Raw genomic sequence first — 16980 nt, 5'->3', positions numbered from 1 at the left:
AAACTTATTTTTGTTCGGCTTCTATGGGTACAAAACAGAACAGATAGCCGGCTTGCAGACAGGCCTCCTCCTAACAAGCCGGCGTTACATATTATGCAGACACAAGCGGCTGACAGCGGGATAATCTGCAGACCGTATACAGTATTGCAGACGATTAGATTGCACGCATCACTCCAAGGGACTTTTTCATTTTCCAAACGACTTCTCCCACCCGCACAAATTATGTAGGCGCACGACATCAAGTGTTAAATAAGCTTTGGACCGAGGCTATCCATTCTATTTTGTGTGGCTGTTTTGCAGTGCCTGCTCCAGCATAAAAATCACATTTTCGCCCCCCAATTCCCCAATGCCAGGTAAACGATCTCCGAGGGATATATCCGTGCACTCGTTTAACTTTCTAAGATCTGACATTAAAACCCATTTAGAACGGGTACACATTATTGTGTATCATTATTTTATGCTTTAACTATTGAAAAATAGCAGATATACAAGCTCACAGCGCGGCACCGAGTGCCGCGCTGCGAGCTTGTAGATCTGCTATTTTTGAAAAAACGTGAAAATTAGAATTTTGACCCGATTCTATAAGTGTCTTTTGAATCTATGTTTCTATGTCAGCAATCTGGCCAGCCATCGTCAAAGAAAAGGTCCTTCTCACTTAAATGGAGCTCAGTTAGTCTTGTTCTTGAGAGACTATGTCAGTGGTTCTCAAACCTTTTCATGTGAAGGACCCCCAAAATGATATGTATTTGGCCACGGACCCCCATCTCAAAATATTTAGTTCCAGGGACCCCCCCCCCCAAAAAAAATAAAATAAAATATTGAGTTACAAACGTTCGCTTTGAAAATACATATTATATTCAAAGATTTGCACACATTTTCACGACTTTTTTCAAAAATAGCAGATCTACAAGCTCGCAGCGCGGCACTCTGTGCCACGCTGTGAGCTTGCATTCTAGGCCTAAATGGGTTAAAGACATGCAGATAGCCTCTCACAAAGAGCAGATAGGCTCTCTCGAGCGCATCCTGGCGTGAGAACAGTTGACTCTAAAAAATGCATGAGAAATGTGTGAGTAGGTGGATGATGCTTGCTTTTCCAGGGATGAATGCTCGCAGGCAAGGCGTTTTATAGCTCCTATCTGCCTGTGCACATATAGGATATGAGATGATATGAGGTGAGATATGATAGTATAATATAGTATGTCTATTGTCTGACTTGAATCTGTAACTTTGCCCAGGTAAAATACTCATCGAGATTCAAATCCCCGCTTTTCCAAGACAGTGAGCTGTATGATGGGAAAATATTAATATCCAGTCAGGGTGAAGTCAACCATTTATTGAAGATTTTTAGCAACAGAGAATCAGCATCAGAGAAACAGCATACAGCATACAGAGCCTGCCGGCCAGAGCTTTGCCCTGTGGGGCAGAAGCCTTGCCTGGTTAATAAACCAGACCGAACACAACACCACCCCCTGGCGGTAGTGGTGTTGTAGTACGGTCTGGCACCGATCCATTGAGATTCTATTTCCTCAACCAGCTTCAAGGGTTGGCCAATCAGGGTTGTATGCTTGGGGGCGGGGCACGTGGTTTCTGTAGGCTTGGGGCAAGTATTTTGGGGCAAACCCCAGAAATGAAAACTCTTCCTGAAATCCCAGACTCTCTTCCCAAAACGAAGTGTGTGATAGAGGCTGGCAACGCCAGGGCCAGGCAAGCAGAAGCCTCCTGAAGTGTCATATGGGACACCTCTTATACACCAATGTGCTCTTCCTAGATGGAGATACACATGAACATGCTATACTAATTATCATACAGTATATAATAAGATTGACTGGTTAAGTTAGCAATGACCATGTACAGTATAGTCACACTTTAGGACAGATTATATGCTGACACAGAGAGGTAGAAGTCACAGGAGGATGTCAGCTGTTGGTTTGACAGCTGCAGGCAAATCTACATTAGTGTGAGATTTGCTTTAAACTAAATTCTACAAAGTTGAATATGAAGTAGGATACATACACTTTTGACAATCTATAAATATTTCACCATAGCTGGCCAAGAGAGCAGAAGAAAACACACAAAACACAAAATTATAAGTATCACACTACAAATGTGTGTGAACAACATGTCCAGTTAAAATGCAAAACAGAATCAAGAAGACAACTACTTAAAAAGCAATTACATTTTCCAATAGCACCAAGCTCTTGTGAAATATCTTAAAATTGACCTGTGATCAGCTCTGATAGTTTGAGATCCTTCTAAAACAAAGTCATTCCAGGATGAGAAACCCCTTGAAAATAAATCATCCAGTAACATTTCTAAATAAAAAACAAATAAATTAAGGAGCAGCATATTTAAAAGCTTCTTTGCCTAATTATGTTCTTACTCCAATCAATATCTGAGCGGTATTGTGAGGGTAATATGTCATTAGGTCGAACACCCTTTGGATCGACCACCGAAACCTAACCTTAAACTAACCTCAGTAAAACTATGCCTAAGCCTAACCTAACCCTAAACCTAACCTCAGTAACCGTGATGCGGGTGATTATCTAATCTGCCGACGCTGTTCGACCCAACGGGAGTTCGACCTATGGGGCAGTCCCCATTGTGAGAAGGCAGGCCATACTGATTTTGGTTTCTACACATAATGGTAGATAGGGAGAATGTGTTCCAATGTGCGTCTATTTATGGTGAGAGGTTTTGGTGTGCAGGGAAATTCTAGCAGCTCAGTACAGAGGCATGGGTGACCCCGGTCAATAAGTACAGGGCACAGGAATGTTTTGCAACAGACTAGAATAGCTGAGTACGATCTATTGCCATCTGGCAGGAGATATAGAACTCCAGGATGCAAGTATAATAGATATAAATAAGCACTTGTTCCTCTGTCAATCAAAATGCTAAACGACAGACTAGTAACTAATTGAGTAGAGGGACTGTATCATGGGGGTGGGTGCAATATGTTTGTTTTTCCTTTAATTTTTAGTTTTTGTTAAGTGCATATGTACAGTATGCAGATGTGGCTCTGTCTCCAAGACACATTTCTCCCAAGGGAGACAAATAAAGTTGAACCTTCTTTATTTTTCCTTTTTTTATTCAGGGGAGCCCATTGAGAGCAAGCTCTCTTTTTCAAGGATACCATGATTACAGCATATAATACACTGCAATACAAGCAATGAAAAATAACAAAATAACACAATAGGCAATCAAGTCACAGTATAACGTTACAGATGCAAAAACATTATAAATATGTAGTTGTTACACAAAGCATGTAGTCATTAAGCTTGAACCTTGCACCTTGCAGTTCATAAAATGCCAATATTCTCTGTCCATCTTGCAGAAATGTGCAATTCTCTCCTCCTGTTGTCTTCCGGCACATTGTAAACGTAGAGAGAGAGCTGTTCCACTGGGTTCAGTGTCTTTGTCATATTAAGCTCCAGTGCCATCACAGGAAAACACAAGGACAGATAAGGCAGGCTTATTTCCTTCTCCCCCAACTATGAGGTGGGTTAAGAAGAAGTCAGCCACGATCTCTCACAGCTCCTGTTCATTTATTCCAACATGTTCAGATGACCTCCGCACTGACATTTGCACGATGGAGAAAGACCAGTAATGATTTCAAACGCCAAGGGTGTCACACCAAATTCTGGGCCCTGGGTAGAAGAATTCACTGCGGGGCCCCTGTGCTTTAACAATTGAAAAATAGCAGATATACAAGCTCACAGCGCGGCACCGAGTGCCGCGCTGCGAGCTTGTAGATCTGCTATTTTTTGAAAAATTGTGAAAACCTCAGGTTCAGGTTCAGGTTCAACTTTATTGTCAACAATACCAGTTACATGTAAAAGGCAAGTGAAATTCATTGTGCGCTAAAACCAAGCAGCAGCTATACAGTCTTAATACCACATTAAAATCAGTGTTAAGTTGTTAAAAACTACACTGCTTATTTAAGTTAACTGACTAAGATTTAAGTTAGTGCAAAAGTGCAAAGCTCAAGTGCAAAGTGCATAATTGTGCAAAGTGCAAACTTGTGCAAAATGCCAAAACATAGCCACAGACATATGGCCATATAGTCCGGGCCAGGTAATGTTCAGTGTTTGTTCATTTGTCTAATGGCGGCCAGAAAGAAGGTACTCCAAAGTCTTTGGGTACGGCTGGCGAGGCTAATGTACCGCTTGCCTGGCCGCGGCCGGGTTACTGGCCTGAACAGGCCGTGGCCGGGATGGTGGATGTCCCCGACAATTCTTTTAGCCTTGGCCACGCATCGCTTGTCATATATTCCCTGGAGGGAGGGAAGCTCACCTCCAACTATCCGCTGGGCTGTCCGCACCACTCTCTGCAGTGACTTCTGCTGAAGAGCAGTACAGCTCCCGTACCACACGATAAATCCACCCGTCAGGATGCTCTCGATGGTGCAGTTGTAAAACGACCTCAGGATACGGGGGCTGACCCTAAACTTCTTTAGGCGCCGTAAGCAGTACAGGCGTTGTTGTGCCTTTTTCACTACATGAGTGGCGTGAGTGTCCCACTTCAGGTCGTCATCAATATGTGTGCCGAGGAATTTGAATTCACTGACCCTCTCTACTGCAACTCCATCGATGTGGATTGGCGTGTGCTCCCTCCTCGGCCTCCGGAAGTCCACAATAAGCTCCTTGGTCTTCCCAGCATTGAGAGCGAGGTTGTTCTCCCGGCACCATAGCGCCAGTGTGTTGACCTCATCCCTGTAGGCCGTCTCATTGGCGTCGGTGATCAGCCCCATGAGGGTTGTGTCGTCGGCATATTTAATGATGGTATTGCAGCCGTACGTGGTCACACAGTCATGAGTGTACAGTGAGTACAGGAGGGGGCTGAGCACACAGCCCTGGGGTGCACCGGTATTGAGGGTCATTGGGTCCGATGTTAAGTTCCCCATCCGCACCACTTGACATCGATTCGACAGAAAGCTCAGTATCCACCTGCACATGGTTGGGTGAAGGCCTAGGTCTTTGAGTTTCATGTCGAGTCTTGCAGGGACAATTGTGTTGAAGGCTGAGCTGAAGTCCACAAACAGCATCCGTACGTACCTGTTGTTACTCCCTCTCACTTCCAAGTGATTGAGGGCGGTGTGGAGAGCCATGGCCACTGCGTCATCGGTTGATCTATTTTTCCGGTATGCAAACTGCCATGGATCTAGTGTAGCAGGCAACACAGAGCAAATATAGTCTCTTACCAACCTCTCAAAGCACTTGCTCACGATTGGTGTTAGGGCAACAGGTCTCCAGTCGTTGTGGCATGATGTATTAGCACGCTTGGGGACTGGTACTATGGTGGACATTTTGAACGCTGCAGGGACCTCAGCTAGGGAGAGGGAGAGGTTGAAAATATCTGCAAACACACCAGCCAGCTGGTGTGCACAGACTTTTAGGACACGGCCTGGTATCCCATCGGGGCCTGCCGCTTTACGGGTGTTCACCCGCATAAAGGACTTGCGCACATCAGCCTCTGAGATGGATAATGGGCTGGCAGATGGTGGTGCAGGCTCCGGTGGTCTGGCGTTGGTGCTGTCTGTTTCAAACCGGGCAAAGAAGGTGTTCAGTTCATTGGGGAGGGAGGCAGAGGGGGGCTCTGTGCTTCTAGGTCGTGCTCTGAAGTCTGTTATTTCCCGGAGCCCTTGCCACACACTCCTCGCATCTCCGTTGGTGAACTGGTCTTCCAGCTTTGTCCCATACTCCCGTTTAGCCTTCCTGATGGCTCTCTGGAGGTCAGCGCGGGTGGAACCCAGATTTCCGGACCTGTAGGCAACATCTCGTGCATGCAGCGCAGCACGGACGTCACTATTGATCCAAGGCTTCTGGTTTGGATAGGTCCTTACTGTCTTTCGTGGTACCACATCTTCTATGCATTTACTGATAAATCCAACGACTGAGTCTGAGAACTCATTGATATTATTCTCAGAGGCGTGTCGAAACATCTCCCAATCTGTGTGTTGGAAACAGTCCTGGAGCATAGAATCAGAGTCCTCAGACCAGATTCGGACCTCTCTTACGCTGGCTGGTTCCCGTTTAAGCTTTTGCCTGTATGCGGGGAGTAGCAGGACAGAGTTGTGGTCCGACCTACCAAATGGTGGACGTGGTAGGGCTCTGTAACTCTCCCGAAAAGGCGTCCAGCATTGATCGAGAACCCTCTCCCCACGTGTATTACACATGACATGTTGAAAATATTTGGGGAGGACTTTCTTCAATTTGGCGGAGTTGAAATCGCCAGCCAAAATAAAGCAGCCATCAGGATAGGCAGACTCCAAGTCATTAATTGTCCCATACAATTCCTTTAGTGCTGCCTCTTCATTTGCACGGGGATGTATGTAGACTACTGACAGTATAATTGCACTGAATTCTCTGGGCAGATACATTGGCCGTAATAAGAGTGTTAAATACTCTATATCAGGGGAACACAGGGATTTCAGAGGCTTTACATTTCTGCACCATGATTGGCGTATCATTGCACAGACTCCGCCCCCTCTGTGTTTGTTGCCGGAAAGAGCATACGACCTGTCCTGGCGATAGATGGAAAATCCAGCTGGTTCTACCATGAAGTCTTCACGTGAATCGTCCAGCCATGTCTCCGTTAGGGCTAAGATGTTAACATCCCTCATCTCCCGTGTAAAATGGATCCTTGCCCTTAGCTCCGAAAGCTTGTTCTCTAAGGACTGAACGTTGGACAGCAGAATGGACGGCAGCGGCGGTTTGTCTGCGCGTCTTCTCGTCCGAACGAGGACTCCCGCTCGCTTTCCCCGGTGCCAGCGTCTCCTTTTCCGCCTCGTTGGTGTTGATATCAGCGGGAGGACAATGGAAGACGCCGCTGCAACAATCTCCGGCGGAGGAACGGCGGAGAACTCCGGTAAACAGTAACCGATCGTCGTTCTGATATTTAGTAGTGTTTGCCTGTCATATGTGTGTGTGCATCTTACACTATGTGTACCTAAAGTGGCTACAAAGACTGCAAACAGTTGCAAAAGTAGCGCGACGGCCAGCCATCCACATCTCCACGGCGCCATCATCCAGCAGATCTACCAACCTTTAAATATTTCAAATCCTTCTAAGGTTTTTTGAAGAAAAAAAACTATGTTTCTATGTCAGTGGCGCTCAAACTTTTTCATGTGTATTTGGCCACGGACCCTCATCTCAAAATATTTAGTTCCAGGGACCCCCCCCCCCCCCCCCCAGAAGCAACATTTTTGTTACAAATAAAAATACATATATTCAAAGATTTGCACACATTTTCACGACTTTTCAAAAATAGCAGATCTACAAGCTCGAGCTTGTATATCTGCTATTTTTCAATAGCTAAATAGCTATAAAATAATTAAGGCCCCTCCACCTTGGGCCCTAGTCACTCAGTCCCCCCCCCCTGTGAACCGCGGCGAGGATGCAAATACTGCAGCTTGGTATAGGAGCAGAGTATGCAAATAAAAGCAATGTCAAATTGAAAGTGGGCTGATTTATAAAATATTATGCGTTCTGAACTGAGATCTGCCTTCCCCGGCGGTGGCTGCAGAGCATGATAATGAACACATTTTGTAAATTAACTGTACATACAGTATGAGCGTACTGTTGATGTGCACCGCAGGTTTTTAGTGCATATCAATTTAATGCATAGCTCGGAGGTGTTTTTTGGGGAAAATAACAGCCGTGTTTTGAATCGATAGGGAACTAATCAAAAATAGCTCAAGCTCTTATAGGGATCTGGACTCTGGAGAATCGTTTTACCCGCTCTGTATGGCAGAGACGCTCTCTATCTGTAGCTGTACATCCACTCTGTTGAGGGAGGGAACCTCATTATGTCCAAGACTGTTACTTTTCAGGATTCACATTAAGAAATATAGCAAAAGTATCAGATCTACATCTCGAAATGCGTCGCTTTGCGTCACATTTTGAGCTTGTGGATCTGCTACTTTTGATGCTTTTGTGTAGACGCATGTGTATGATCATTGATCAAGTAGGGGGTTAATTTATGAAATATGGGGCTACAGCAGGGGTCTTCAACGTTTTCAGGCCAAGGACCCCTTGTTTGAGACAGAGATGAAGCAGGGACCCCACAACCTTTTCATAGATTCCATATAGTTTCATTGTTTGACAGCTCAATCATCAGTGTATTTTGGATTCTTCAGCAATTTGTGTTTTCAGATATTTAACCAGTTGCACCGTCAATACTTCACTCTGTACTTGGTCTGCTCTTTTTCCCCTATAAACCAAACCACTTTGCCGGAAATAGCCAGTCTACAAGCTCACAACGCCTTGCAGCGCGAAGTGTTGTGAGCTTGTAGATCTGCTATTTTTGGCTAAAGTTCTCAGAATATTATGGACACTAGGGTTCAAGTTATTTTCCGCAGCGTTTTCTTTCCTTTGACAACTTATGGATCACAACGGTAACGTTTGGGTTGTGGGCATGCTATATGAAGTGTACGATAGGACGCCTCACTGTAGTCGGGGGAAATCTAGAAGTTGGATTGCCTCGGCCGTGTTTGTCTTGTTCTTTAAGTTTCACAGTGTGTGTGTTCTGCGGCAGTGGCCTGGGACCGCCGTGGTACAGCAACTCCAATCTAGCAGCCAGCCACCACTCTAATTCCTCTGTCTTTGCCCTGGTGGATCATAAATCATCCATGCTTCATTATACGTCGCAGTCGGACGGAAACCTCGTATCTCCAAATCGTCCTCTTTTCAGTAAAAAAAAAAAGAACGAACCTGTGCTACAGCGGATCTAATGTAGGCTAGTTATTGTTATTATTTGTATTATTTGTTTATTTAGCCGGGACTCCGCATATTAAAGAACCAGTTCACCTCTGGGACAACCAGAACTTATTTTATTGTTGTTTGGGACACGATCAACACAACACAAAGAGTTATATTTTGTGTTCAATCTGTGTTTTCAGCTTGCTACAAAGCATCATGATGAAATACTAAAATATCTAAAAACACAGATTGAACACAAAAAAATTAATTCAGGATTGTGTTGATCGTGTCCAAGATCTGGTTGTCCCAGAGGTGAACTGGTCCTTTAATGAACAACACATATCAAAGTAAGCTAATACACATGACTTTACAGTACTTTACATTACACAAGGAAATGTAAGTAAGGAAAACAGAACAGAGATATAAAAACAGAGGTACACAACAGGAACAAAAGGTGCACAAGCTCTTGTATTTACTCATTGGTTCAATATGTATAAAACCCACAGACACACTTGGCCGCTTTCACTTAAAAATATGTAATAACTAGAAGCAGTGCTCTTCCGAGCACAGGTCTCCACCAGGTCAGGCATGTAATGTGTTTTACATAAGTCGGCCTCCTGATGGCGCTATAAAAGGCTGATGTAAAAAATGCAGGGAAAAGGTTTTACCTTGGCCTCTAAGGAGTGCGCATACAAAGTTTGACACTAATCGGTGGAGTTATAGGTGAAAACATGAATCGGCCTGTTATAGCGCCACCATGAGGCTGATTTGATTTTTCTTAAGTGGCATTTATTCCTCTGCCTATTGGGAATGTGCATGCACAATTTCACCAAAATCGCACACTGCGTTCAGGATTTCAGGCATTTTATTCAAAACTGACCAATCCTGCAAACTTTGAAAGCCAGTTTTAGCCAATCAGGATGGAATATGGAAAATCTGACACATCCATGTCGATCACATGACTGTAGAGATACTGTCTACTGATTTACGTGATTTTTGGACAAAATCTGTAGGAGTACTGGCAAAAGTTAGTTTTGCAAAAGTCGGCCTCCTGGTGGCGCTAGAACAGGCCCATGTGAAATATTTGGGGCAGAGGTTCTGAATTGGTGTCGAGGGAGTGTGTGTGCACAGTTTGGCAGCGACCGGGCCAACGGCGCCGGAGATTAGCTGGTAACGGACAAACGGACGGACGGCCGCACGCACGGACGCACGCACGGACGGACGGACGGACGGACGGACGGACGGACGGACGGACGGAGGGGAAAACATATTCTCCCTCAGCCTTCGGCTGGTGGAGACAATAATAATATCAGATCTGCAAGCTCACAACGTGTAGCATTACAACTACGATTACGATGCGTATATGTAGATTGTCTGTTTTTGCAACTTTTGTGTGACGCTGTAGCATAATGAAGTAGGGCATTACAATTATGCCACGGAGATACAAGGTTTTCTGCCTGGCAGTAACGTTAAGACGGTTCCGATACGCTCCACCACATTGCGCTTTGAGAAAACACAACAGGAAACCCTTTTAGAAATCTCAAGACCTGAGATTGGCTTGGCTATGATTTAAACGGTTGGAGTGTGTGTGTGTGTGTGTGTGTGTGTGTGTGTGTGTGTGTGTGTGTGTGTGTGTGTGTGTGTGTGTGTGTGTGTGTGTGTGCCCAAGGTCCACCCATAAAAGTATATGTAGTGCCCAAAGTCCTCTGGGTACTACAGGTTGCCGAACAGGTTGTCCAAACGCTATTGAGTGAATAAAAAATAATATTTATTAGCCTAAGTCCAATACTTGACATATCCACAGCTTTCCAACGCCCCATAGTGCATTGCGTAGACGCTGTACCGAGCTTCCGGCGCCGCAGCCGAGTGAATTTACAAGCTCACAGCGGTTGCATCTGCGACGCGACATGAGCTTGTATGTCTGCTGTTAAACCGGAAGTGTGGTCCAAACAGGTCCAAATAATCTCCAGTAAACTCCCGCGGAAACAGGTGGATAAATAATACATAAATGAACAGTCAACCACGCTCTACAGACCACAGCACTGGAACACAGTCACAAACTGTTTGCCTCTGCCACTGGCAACACCTGGGGCTGATTACAGAGAATGGTTAAATACCTAGGCAATTAGGGCGTGACCATGGCCTTCACTTTAGTGACATCATCAATTAACATGACCAGTCAGAATGGCTCTTACAGTATATATTATTTATTTGTTTGTTTAACCTCCGTAACCTCTGCAGTTACCCGCCCGTCCTCTTGGCTGAGCGGATTACTTTGTTCTAATCCAGCCCTGAGTGCCCGCAGCGAGGCGCAGCGTCTTCCTGGGTATATTGACATCCGTGGCCCCTTCTTCTTCTCCTTACCTCCACTCCACGGGGCCGGTGGGAGGATTATATGAGCACTGGCTTTGATGTACAGACCGTAAGACATACAGACTCTCAGGATTATTACGATAGCCAAGGCCTTTCCTCTATTCACCAGATGGTATGAAGCAATGGTAATGTAAGACAGTGGTTCTCTACCTTTTCAGGCCGCAGAAATACATGCTCACAACGCCTTGCAGTGCGAGGCGTTGTGAGCATGTAGATCTGCTATTTTCACAATTTCTTCCTCTAATATTTGACAATTTGGCCAATGTTTAATTTGTCATTTTAGAGGTATTAAAAAGCCCTTAAATTGTCACTTTAGAAATGTGCAGAGCCAGATACCCTCTATACACTTAAACTTCATGTTGGTTTGTTTACTGTTGAGAGTGAAAACAATGTTGCACATTAAGTTAATCATCTGGGGACCCCCCAAAATGATTTGGAGACCCCCCTGGGGGTCCCGACCCACATATTGAGAACCACTGATGTAAGACAAGAGAGAGGGAGGGAAAAAAACTAAGAAAATCTGGATAAAGGGACGGGCGATACAGTTATTAATACATTGTCTGTTTCTTTTGTCTGTACATTGTCTGTTTTATTATAAAATAATAATAATAAAAAAAAGAATTACAAGGATGCCAGTGGTGGTTTGGTTTAAGAGATGTTTACAGAAGCGTTTCTGTCCCAAAAGGGCTAATGAGTAATTATGTTGTCTCATTCGTCGTTATCAGTTCACTAAACACAGTTCATTTGTTTCATGCTCTGCTAGTGCAATCAGATTTAATATGGGCGAGGTTTCTTGGATTCGCTTTCCATTAAAGGAAATACGGAGCAATTTCTCATTCAGCGGCGCCTTCCGCCCTCCACCCTCCACCCTCCGCCCTCCACCCTCCACCCTCCTCGGGTCCAATCAGAGTGGGAGGGTAAACGGTGTTGCCATGTTTATTATTAGTGACTTTGGGCTTCTTTTTCTGTAGTTGATTTTGGGGTTGTTTTTATAGTTGCTTGTTTGCAGGGACGTCACAAGGGGGGGGGGGGGGGGGGAGTGGAACTGAGTTACTAGGGCCCAAGGTGGAGGGAGGGGCCTTAATTATTTTATACTTTAGCTATTGAAAAATAGCAGATAGCTCACAGCGTGGTACTGCTATTTTTGAAAAATCGTGAAAATGTGTGGAAATATTTGAATATATGTGTTTTTAAGCGAACATTTGTAACTCAAATGTTGCTTCTGGGGGGTCCCTGGAACTAAATATTTTGAGATGGGGGGTCTGTGGCCAAATACATATAATTTTGGGGGCCCTTCACATGAAAAAGTTTGCACACCACTGACATAGAATTCACTAGCAAAGACCACACCATCAAACAATATCAGTTGGGTTGCATTTATTGAATGGATACAGTGTGTATGAATGGAGACTGATTGAGGGATGGAGTAATGGGATGAGAGGTTAAAGGTGTGAAGTATGTGGGTTGAGTGGGGAGCGATGGGGGGGCGAACGGTTGTTGGCTTAGAGCAGAAGGAGTGGGGGGGGATGAAGGGAAGGATGAGATGGTCTACGGTATTAGGGATGGGATGCAAAGTCGGAGGGTTGTCTGGCGAGTGGGATGAGGGGATGAAGTGGTGTGTGATGTTAACGAGAGGTGGAATGATTGCGATGTGAACAGGGGGATGAAATGGTGTGCGATGTTAGCTAGGGGACGCAGAGTTTAGGGAAATGACTGCGAGGATGAGGGTGAATGGAAGGATGGAGTGGTGTACTGAGGATGGTGTGGTGTAGATGAGTTGTGTGTGCTTGTTGATCTGGGTGCTAGCAGGTGGCAGTTAGCGGTTCCAGGGGGCGATGAACCCTGGGTGTTTGGCTTTGGGGTCCTTGGATCTGGAGTGGCGCCGAGGTCCACGGATCTGGAGTGGCGCCGATTTACGCTTTAAGGCCCCATCTGGAACCTGAAGGAAAGGATAAGGAAATGTTAGTGGAGCGCATGAGAAAAGTGTGGAGATTGGGGTGGTGGAGGGATGCGAGAAACGGATCAGAGGATAGCAGGTGGAGGTGGTCGTGTATAAATACAACCCTTGATTGCTTGGTAGGAGGAGATAAGGGAGGAGTTGTTATCAGTGAGATCTGAGGCAGGTGAGGTAGGGAGGAGAAAGATAGGTTAGATTGGAGGCGTTAGAGAAGGGAGGAGATAGTTCTCCGGTGTGGTCTGTACTCCAGCATACATGGATTTGAAAGACCGGTATTCAAATTTCAAGATTTTTCAAAAATAGCAGATCTACAAGCTCGCAGCGCACCCATACAAGATTTGTGTTGTTCAAATGTTTCAAAAATATTTAAAAAAAAATATATAAATTAATAATAATTAAATAGCAGACTCATCGTCTATTTTCAAATGGGGTTCAAGTGTTAAAACTGGTCACTTATTTTAGGAGAGTTTTCGCAGTCCCTGGTTCTCTTGAGAAATCTGGCAACACCAAGGGTAAAATGGTCTGTCCTGTGGCAAGCCAAGCATTCAACTCTTGTAAATGATCCAATCGGTGCGAGCGAGCAAACAAGATGCCTGCATCGATGTTGGCGGCACAGCCAAACACTTTCTCGACGCGTACAATCTCTTGATTATCCGCTCGTCCCCATCTTGGCCCGGGGGCTAGATAGCAAACTTTGTCCACTCAGCTCTTGTTTTGGGGGTGCGTGAACACTGTGCCAACGAGCGTTTCTCTATCGACATAATCAGGGTGAGTAGTGCAGAGGCACTGACATTTGCAGTATAAATGGGCGTCTGAAAATCCTCGCACAATTGCTTTGCCGCTCCTCTGCGCCGCAGGGGAGGCCATGGCATGAGGGACACAATTTGGTTGCGTGGAGAATCTGCTGCTTACTGACTGACTTACTGGTGACCGTGAACATGATAGCCTGGCCTCCACTCTTTAACGTTTATTACCCTGTGGAGAATAGGAGTCCTCTAGGTTCCAACTCGGGAGTCTGCACTGTCATGGTGAACCAGGAAGAGGGCCTCTGAGGAGTATTAAGCAGCAAGAGCTCCACCAAGTGGTGAAAGGGAAGATTACACTCCATAACCGGCAGCTGTGAAACATTTTTCCCCCCCTCAAACATCCTTGATTTTATAGCAGCAAGGCAAATAACACGGAAATCTTGCAGTTCAATTCAATCTGAGAAGCAGTGGTTCTCAAAATGCTTCATGTCAAGGACGCCGAAATAAATATAGATTCAGACAGAATTTCCTTTCAAGAATGCTACTGTATATTAACTACTTTTGCTAGGAACCCCCTGGGACCGCCTCTAGTAAGGACCCCTAGGGTCTCTTCATTTTTTCCTGAAAAGTATTTCTTCCCCCTGTTGTAAGTCTGTGATTTTCCTGGTGTGAAAAGTGTCCCATTCGTACCTGGCACCAATCTTACACTTCGAATAACCCCCTTCTGCGTGAGAGACTGATGGAAATATTTTTATATCTATATGAATAGACAGTTTCCCCCAAAATGATTGAATTCACTCCCACACAATAAATGAGACCACACAGTGTAAGTCCGTCTTTTCTCTTACTGTATATTAAATCAATGAGCATACAAAATAGATGTCCAGTGGTACAGTACAATAAACATGTTTCTCTTTTCTTTCTCAATCTGAATCTTCATACAATGTAACATCATTTCACAAATATACTTCAGTAGGTACAGGGAAAATAGACTTGTCAAGCCTTCATTGGACAGTTAAACATAACAATGAATCATGAGATGGTGTCGTGTTCAGAAGCCAAGGATGTAGAATGTTTTGGCTTTTCATTATCCAGTGTCCTGGACAGTATGACCTTATTGACATATCATTTTCTGTGGTCATCCTCCTGCAGTGGAGACATCTCATCACATGTATTAGTTATTTGTTCAAAAACCTTGACACTTTTAACACTGAAGTTGGTGTTTTAAATATATTAGATATTAAAAATGTAATTTCACTATCAGTGAAATTACATTGTCAAGGCTTGGACTCTCCACTGACGTTCCACTGAAGCGCCAATGGCAGGCTCTCTGAAACTCATTTTCATCTAAAAAAGAATAATGTAATCTTGAACGTGGAAGTAAAATTCCTATAGTTAGCAGTGACTCAACCCTTTTTCATTTCAAGGACATACCCTCCAGTTTAATATGCATTAGTCCACTCCACGGACCCCCATTTCGATGCAACAACTATTTATTTATCTACACACTGTGTTTATTTAACTCAGAGAGTGTACCAATGGAACCCATTTTCCTTTGTACACTCTCTGAGTTAAAATGGAGGGGTCCATTTTTACACCTGGTGGTCCTGTGGTGGCAGAAATGTAAAGATCGCCAAATATGTTTGGCCCTCCATTCAGGTGCCGGCTACACAGAGCTGGATATTTCGGCTGTGAAACTGGATATTTTTTAAACCGGATAAATAAGTGAAGACATTGAAAAATATCCGATTCACTGGATCCGTGTAGACATGGAACCCGGATATCTCTGAAGACTTTAGTGTGTGTGTGTGTGTGTGTGTGTGTGTGTGTGTGTGTGTGTGTGTGTGTGTGTGTGTGTGTGTGTGTGTGTGTGTGTGTGTGTGTGTGTGTGTGTGTGTGTGTGTGTGCTTGTCCCCCTAGTGGAGGTCTGGGGACTCAGATTATTTTAGACCAAGATATCTTTGTCATAGATATTTTTCTATGTGAATATCTGAAAAACCGGGATATATGAAATATCCAGCTCCGTCTGGCCTAGGCCTGATTTGAAGTGGCTTTCACAGTGCACATGCTAATTCAACTCAACTACAGCTGTCAATCTAACGGCTGAGTTGTCTCCACCACGCTTACTTCATCTCTGTCAGCCTATCTGTGTTTCTGTAACTGTTTGCATGTAGCCCTGAGCTTTAGTACTTGTCTTTATAAGACCCATGTTTAGAATAGTATCTCTGTTAGAATGAGAGTATAAGAACTGTCTGAAAATGGGGAAGCTTGTGCCCTGAGCGGGCTGACAGGAGAGACCAGGGGGCCTTATGATCTGTAATGCTGGGATTCTGCTCAACCTTTTGCCTTCTTAACCCATTTAGAACGGGTGCACACATTATTGTGTATCATTATTTTATGCTTTAACTATTGAAAAATAGCAGATATACCGGTACAAGCTGCACAGCGCGGCACTGAGTGCAGCGCTGCGAGCTTGTAGATCTGCTATTTTTGAAAAATTGTGAAAATTAGAATTTTGACCCGATTCTATAAGTGTCTTTTGAATCCTTCTAAGGTTTTTTGAAAAACCTAATGTTTCTATGTCAGCTATCTGGCCAGCCATCGTCAAAGAAAGGGTCCTTTTCACTTAACTGGTGCTCAGTTAGTCTGTTCTTGAGAGACTACTATGTCAGTGGTTCTCAAACGTTTTCATGTGCAGGACCCCCAAAATGATATGTATTTGGCCACGGACCCCCATCTCAAAATATCTAGTTCCAGGGACCACCCAGAAGCAAAATTTTAGTTAAAAACGTTCGCTTTGAAAATATATATATTCAAAGATTTGCACACATTTTCACAACTTTTTCAAAAATAGTCAGATCTACAAGCTCACAGCGCGGCACTCGGTAAAGCATTCAATAATTCTAGGCCTAAATGGGTTTTAAATAAAACATTGTCAACCCCTCATCCGCATGGAACATTATTTTTTTTACCATCACAGTCCCCGGACCCGACGTTGACAGTGCTCTGTAGCATATGATCCTCTGATCTGTTCCACATTCTCACATTTTCGGTGTCGGGGGCCTTGCAACTAGCATCAGTCTGAGACGATGTTACATTTATTCATCGCGTCTGTTGAAGCTGTACAGAATGCAGCGGATATAACAGGTGACAGAGTGCATAGGCTGATGTCACAACAGTCAGGTTATGTGTAAGACGGTACTGTAGA

The sequence above is a fragment of the Nannobrachium achirus genome (assembly GCF_963921795.1).
Source record: "Nannobrachium achirus genome assembly, chromosome: 8".
In the NCBI taxonomy this organism is placed as follows: Eukaryota; Metazoa; Chordata; class Actinopteri; order Myctophiformes; family Myctophidae; genus Nannobrachium; species Nannobrachium achirus.
Note: the sequence above shows the minus strand (reverse complement) of the source record.